Source organism: Octodon degus, unplaced genomic scaffold, assembly GCF_000260255.1.
Source record: "Octodon degus isolate 3935 unplaced genomic scaffold, OctDeg1.0 scaffold00016, whole genome shotgun sequence".
NCBI classification, from domain to species: Eukaryota; Metazoa; Chordata; class Mammalia; order Rodentia; family Octodontidae; genus Octodon; species Octodon degus.
In genome coordinates, this window is record NW_004524592.1 from 21,326,560 (window position 1) to 21,332,998 (window position 6,439).

Sequence of the window (6,439 nt, forward strand, 5' to 3'; positions counted from 1 at the left end):
TTAGGGAAGGGTTTACAGGGTGTTCAGGGCCTCACTACTAGAGTGGACTTGTAGTGATCTGCCTGTTTACAGCCTCCCAAGAGCTGGGATTACAGGTGCACATCACCATGCCCAGTCTCAGTTGCTGTCTCAGTGAGCCCCAGGGGCGGGTCTAGTATAGGAGGTCCGGGGATTGAATCCCCGGCCCCTGAGCCTGCTTGCAGGTGCTTCAATCCATTGAGCTATTTGGCCAGCCCTCTCTTTTTACATTTTACTTTGTTTTCTTTGTTGATGTTTGGAGATTTTTTAAATGAGATAGCTTTATCCCTAGTGTGAGCACTTTCCCAGGAGGTGTCTGTTCCCCAGGATGTCTTATAGATGAAGGTGGCCCTTGTCTATCCAAAAAAAACCTACCTTTCCCAATGTATTAAGAATGCATAGTTTCTATTTATTTCACTCAAGGCCCATTCCTTTGGTACTGGACTATGTGATGGTTATGACCCTACAATCACAGTGTTGTATTACAGGGGAGAAAAACTGATTGTAACAGATATGACATCCTAGCTAAAGTAATACAGTAGCAATAACAATAGACTGAAGCACAGCCTAGTTACTTGGTGGTAACAAACCGTGGTAACGAGTAACCTATTATCTTTGACTATAGGATCAAGTTCTACAGTTATATAATATAACCAACTTTTTAAAATTTTTTAAAATTTATTTTTATTTATTTATTTATTTATTTTGACAGAACCAGGTATTGAACTCAGGCCCTTGCGCTTGCCAGGCAAGCCACTTATTCTACTGAGCCATTTCCCCAGCCCCTCAATTTTACCTCTGGTAGGGTGGTTTAAAATGGATAGGGTATAGGGTGGAGAAGTGGATGAGGTTAAATATAGTAGGAGCAAGGTCAGAGGGCATAGGATGATCATCTAAGTTTTGAGTAATTGTAGGACACAAGAGAGAAAGATTGGCAAGGAAAGCCTAGCAGTATTGTAGTAAGCCAGATACAGAAGAGACAATGTTTACTCACATGAAAGTATCATGAAGTAAAGTAAAATAGTTGATGAAAGAGAGAAAGAAGATGAGTAGAATTAAAAAAGGAAAATATAGAGATCTGAATCACAATGAGAGACAAAAGAAGGTAAAAAAAAAAGAAATAAAGAAAAGAAGAAAAATACCAGAAAGCAAAAATAACCACACACCGGGGATGGGGGTGGGGGGAGCAGCAAACATACAGAAAGAAAAACTAAAGAGGACAAAACAGAACAGAGAAAAAAAATAGAGAATAAATGGAAAAACAATACCAAAAAAGAATAGTTTCCCAAAAGAACAACAACAACAACAACAACAACAACAAACCCAACCACAAAAACCAAACAAACAAAAAACAGCAAAAAACCAAACAAAAAACACTTATGCAGCTAACTTTCAAGAGGAAAAGTCACCAGATGGAGAAAAATAAAAGCAGTGAGATTCTTCGAGTGCCTACAGTTGTGTGGCAGGTTCAAGTTGGATCCTAGAGTGTGTACTGTGGCCAGGATTGCAGGTGGATTTGTGCTGGGTGGGGGTCCCACCTTTGTTCCTGGCTTTGGGGGATGGGATTAGTTTTCCGAGGCTGGTGTTCTGCTATGTTGCTGGCATTTTTCTCAGTCTCTGATTCCTAAGTCCCATCAGTGGAGGGACCTGGAGCTGGTCTCAGACTCTGACTCACTACCTACCAGTCTCCACAGCTCCAGGTCAATGCAGGGAGGAACAGCCAGTATCATGATCAGATTTGTGCTTTGTAAGGCCTGCCTTTCACAGTTGTGCAACTTGGGCAGAAACATAAGCAAAGCCCCTCCACATCATGCATGTAAATATCCACAAGTTATAAATCAAGTGAACAACAACAAAAAAGATGTTATTTGTCCTAACCCAGAGTTTCCTACCAGAGTGCGATGTTGTGACAGGAGCCAGAACCTTCGCCTCCCATTGGTGGCTCCATCTTCCACTGTGAGGGTTTCATGTGCTCATCAGCAGACGCCCAACCCATATGTCCAGACTTTGTTCATGTCCTTTGACCATATATGCCCCATGATCAGCCATGGTCTGGAGACTCTGGAAGCAGGTGAGGACCATTTGGTTGGGGAATTCTGGAATGTAGAAAGTGGTCCCAGAGGGCTATCATAAGCTGAATACGGAGACCCCCTATGCATAGGAGAGCACTCATTGCTTGAGGAAAGGTCGAGTGTGGGGATATGAAGGGAACCTCCCTACAGCTCAAGGCAAAGGTTCATTCACCTGGATTTCAGAGCACTATTTTTTTTTTTTTTTAGATCGTGAAGTATAACATATTGCTTCCTCTATAGCCTGGTATTGAGGAAGACTTTGTGGTCAACTTCTAAGCTCTCCATGTAATTAAGAATGGATGAAACTAGTAATTTTTTACTTGATGTGTACAACCCATCTACTCTCAACCCAAGAAAGATTTTTAGGAGGATCGGATACATTCCTCACTGGTGCATATAAAATATAAAATCTATCAGTTCGGCATGGAAACCTTTCTTTTCTGTGCATTTCTATAGCATTTGGCAAGTTAACTACAGCTGCAGAATGACCCCTTTCTATTTGGTTATCTTTGACAGGACTTTGGTTTGAAAGGTAAATGGAAACCATTGCTCTATTTCTATAAATAAAAGAACTTGGAAAAACTTTTCATTTTAGGGTTACCTCCAATGCAAAAGAAACCAGGAAAGGAGTCAGTAGAAGATACAAGAGCTCTACCTGTGCTTATAAATCAGTGAAACATGAGTAGAGATAAACACATAATCTAAAATACCCAAATTATATGACCTCTTGGTATATCAGAAATTCAGAAACAAAACCAGGAGTAATCTCTATGCATCCTTCATAGAATCACCCGTAAATTAGTGGTATGCTGTAGGTGGAACCCACAGTGTTAGCAGGAAAGCTAATATTACATACATTTTGAAGGTCCAGAGGGACTCAGTCAAGTGGAGAAATAGCTGAGTTATGGTGGAAACCAGTCACCTTGTTAAAACAGAAGGACCAGGTGTTAGAGAAAGAATGCTATGAGCAACTGGGTTTTTTTCCTGCTGAACAGGCATTCACTGTGAACACAGAGAAAAGGTGTAGAGGAAGATGAAAATGTGCACGTTTGAGTGTTTAAAGACTCACTTATGTTACAAGTCCTCTTTGGGTTTCATAGTAAAGTCAAGGAGAACCACATTTTGCTCTCATTTATGTTCTCTTCCCTGGAATAGTCGGAGAGTGTCAGTACATGGTCTACAGTGACTCAAACTGGGACAAGTCTGTGTCTGGGTTTCAGATATATTCACCTTGTCTGTATGGTTTTCATCCTGCAGAAAAGCAAATTTAGAGAAGACAGCGTGGACGGTGAATCATTGTCAGTTCCATGTAACAGGTTTGGTGAATAAGAACTTCAGAGACAAATGTCATAGATATGGGCTTTGAAAAAAGTGTGACCAACAATACTCATTAAATTTGACCAGAAAATGTAAATAATATTTATATTTGTCATTATGAAATAAATACTTATTAATTGCTTTCTGCTACTTTTAGGGTAAAACCCTGCATGTCCAGGTCCTCCCTGCCCATTTAGTGCTATTTCTAGAATCTTCCTCCCTGTTCAGCCCTGCACATTTTGGCCTCAGTCCCTCCCATGCCTCTTCTTCCCAACTACTGCACAAGGCTTTGCTCTTCATCTCTCAGCATCTTCTGATTCCATTTTCTGAGGATGGCCCTGGCTTCCTGGTAAACACACCTATTCAATCTCACAATTTCCTTCTGTGTGATAATAAAGATCAACATTATAACCTATTCCTAGCCATTTCTCCTTAGCTTCTGGAGAGTCTACTGGCTGTTTATTCTGCTGCTATATCCAGGGAGAACATGGGGCTCTTACAGGGACAAATGGAGGTGGGAACAATAGAGAGAAGGAAGGGGTGAACAGGTAGACACAAAACTGAGGCTAAGGATGAGATGCCCTGGGGTGAAGGCAAGTCACAGATGTCAGGGCAGTTGTGACACTGGAATTACTCAAGAGTCACTGGTGCTTTCTGGATAACTGTGCAGAGACAGGATCACCAGTGTCCTGGGGTAACACTTCCTGAGGGGCACAATGACACAGTCATTTGTGTAACTGTCTTACACTTTTATTTGCTTCTCCTTCCTTCAGCCCCACAAAGATAGGGATCATGGTGTCTGTGCTGCTCATAGCTAAACCCAATGAAGAGAACCATATCTACCCTACAAAGAAAATTCAGTAGGGATCACTGACTGACTGACTGACTGACTGACTGTGTTCATCCAGTCTGCTTGTGATGTCTAATCTCTAAATGTCAGCCTTGGGCTCTGTGACAAAATTATGTTCTTCTCAGTGAAAGATGTCTAGAAGGAAATTTCTGTGCTGGCTTCCAAATGGGAGGCAATTAGTGAGTGTCGGCATATATCAAAACAATTTCTAAACTGAAAAGAGCTTTAGAAAAGCAAAGACGTATTAAATACAGATGGGTTACAGATGCCTCTCTTTGATGCTAAATATGCTATCTAATGATCTTCAGTCTTTCTTTTTAATGATTATAATTCTCCTTCAAAATCCAGGTTTTCATTTTCCCCCCAGAAACTCCAGTACCTTGCATTTATGCTCATCTTCTCAGTTTTGTTTTCAGAACAAGAAAACAAGATACCTTCTGATGTTTTTTAATTAGAAATTTTAATGTACTAGGTCTCAGGTTTGCTCCAGGGTTTGAGTACAAAGTATCATATAATATCCTCTATCAGCATTATACAAAAATGAAATCTTTCAATGTGTCCTCAAATGGTAAAAGCAATGTTTTGGAGGATAGTTAGGTTTTAATACCACAATTAAGGTTTTTACAGAGGCCTGCCTAAAGAATAATGGAGGGAAGTGAATAAATTGTTTTGAAAGGAGTTGATTTTTGCACTGCCTGTGGAAAAGAATTAAGCATTGAGATACGTTAGCTATGAAATTTTGAGATAAAAGTTTGGAGACTAAGGAAGAAAGATTGTAAATGTGAGGCTGGCTTAGGCAATTTGGGAGACTGTTTGAAAATTAAAAAAAAAAAAGGAGGTAGGAGTATAGTTCAGTGGTAGAGCTCCCCTGGATTTGAACCCTAGTAGCAGAAAAAAAAAATTTTTTAATGTTCCTTTTCAACCTGCATCAGGTTCCCATCTTATTGCTTGTACATGTACCAGTCAATGTTCTGGCAGGAAGCATATGAGACCTGAGATGAAATGATGCTTACCTAAGGGTTGCATCAGCAGACGCTGTCACAACCTGAGGCCAGCAAGGAAGGAAGTGGTTTTCCTGGAAGCTGGTAGGGACTGTGGCCCTGATTTCAGGCCCACTCACCAGGAGCCCTAGCCATCATGAAGTATCACAGCCACTGTCAAACCAAAGCATGGCAAGGAGGAAGAAGGACTGGGTGGAAAGGGACGCAGAGTGCACCTGTCGATTTCTCCCATCTCCAGCTCTCTCTCTCCTCCCAGTAGTACTCGCTACTAGAGATAGGTCTTATGGTCCATGGTGACTGGCGAGCGGAATGACTGCACAGTGCATACAGTGACTGCAGCCGTCAGGGCAGACCAGTGCCCCCACCTTCCCACTGTTTACTAATGCTTACTGACATCAGTATGGTGCATTTATAACCTAGACAGAGTTTAGCTTTTCTTTCTTTCTCATTTAATAATAAAATTTTATTTCTTCCAAATGTATACCTGGTTGAGCCTATTCATCATGCATCTTTACCAGTGGCAGGGGCATCTCCACTCTTGGTATTTCCGGTATAAATAACTTGAGCTCTGTGTTTTGAGACCAGCTTGATAAGCCCTTTGCTAAGGAGCTCCTGAGGGGCTGCTCTGGCCAGTGACCCACAGATCTTCAGTCTCTCAGAGACCACAGCAGGTATTACAAGTTTATGGTTGGGAACTTCCTTACAGAGTTTGTCATAAGCAGCTTTATCAAACAGAACCAGGTTGTTGAGCTTGTCCCGAACTTTGCCTTTGGACCACTGCTTCTTTTTGGCCTTGCCCCCAGATTCGTTCACTGGGTCTTTGTCATTCTTGGCCAACTTTCTGACATCTTTCTTCTTCTTGTTGTCTTTGGCCAGCATCATGGAGCCCAGAGAGCAGCGGCTACCACTGAAGGCCCATCAAGATGTCAGAGTTTAGCTTTTCAATGGAAAAGTTCAGCGACACATCTCTGATCTACAGGAGCCCATCTGAACCTCATCTCAGTCTGGAGGAGCTTATAAATTGCAATCCTAGGGACATATTATTGGAATTCTAGCACATAAATTTCAATCTGAATTTCTGCCAACTTCCGGGAACCCCCAGACCCAGTCCTAGCCCAGGTCCGGTGAGTGTGTGGAGAGCTTCTTGCTACCTGCGCCGGTGGGACCAGTCCCAGCCCAGG

At 41.8% G+C, this 6,439-nt stretch overlaps 1 pseudogene; it reads right to left on the reverse strand.

Annotated features, from left to right (window-relative positions):
- Nucleotides 1–5,759: 5,759 nt before the first annotated feature.
- Nucleotides 5,760–6,137, reverse strand: LOC101578979 (annotated as a pseudogene).
- Nucleotides 6,138–6,439: the final 302 nt, after the last annotated feature.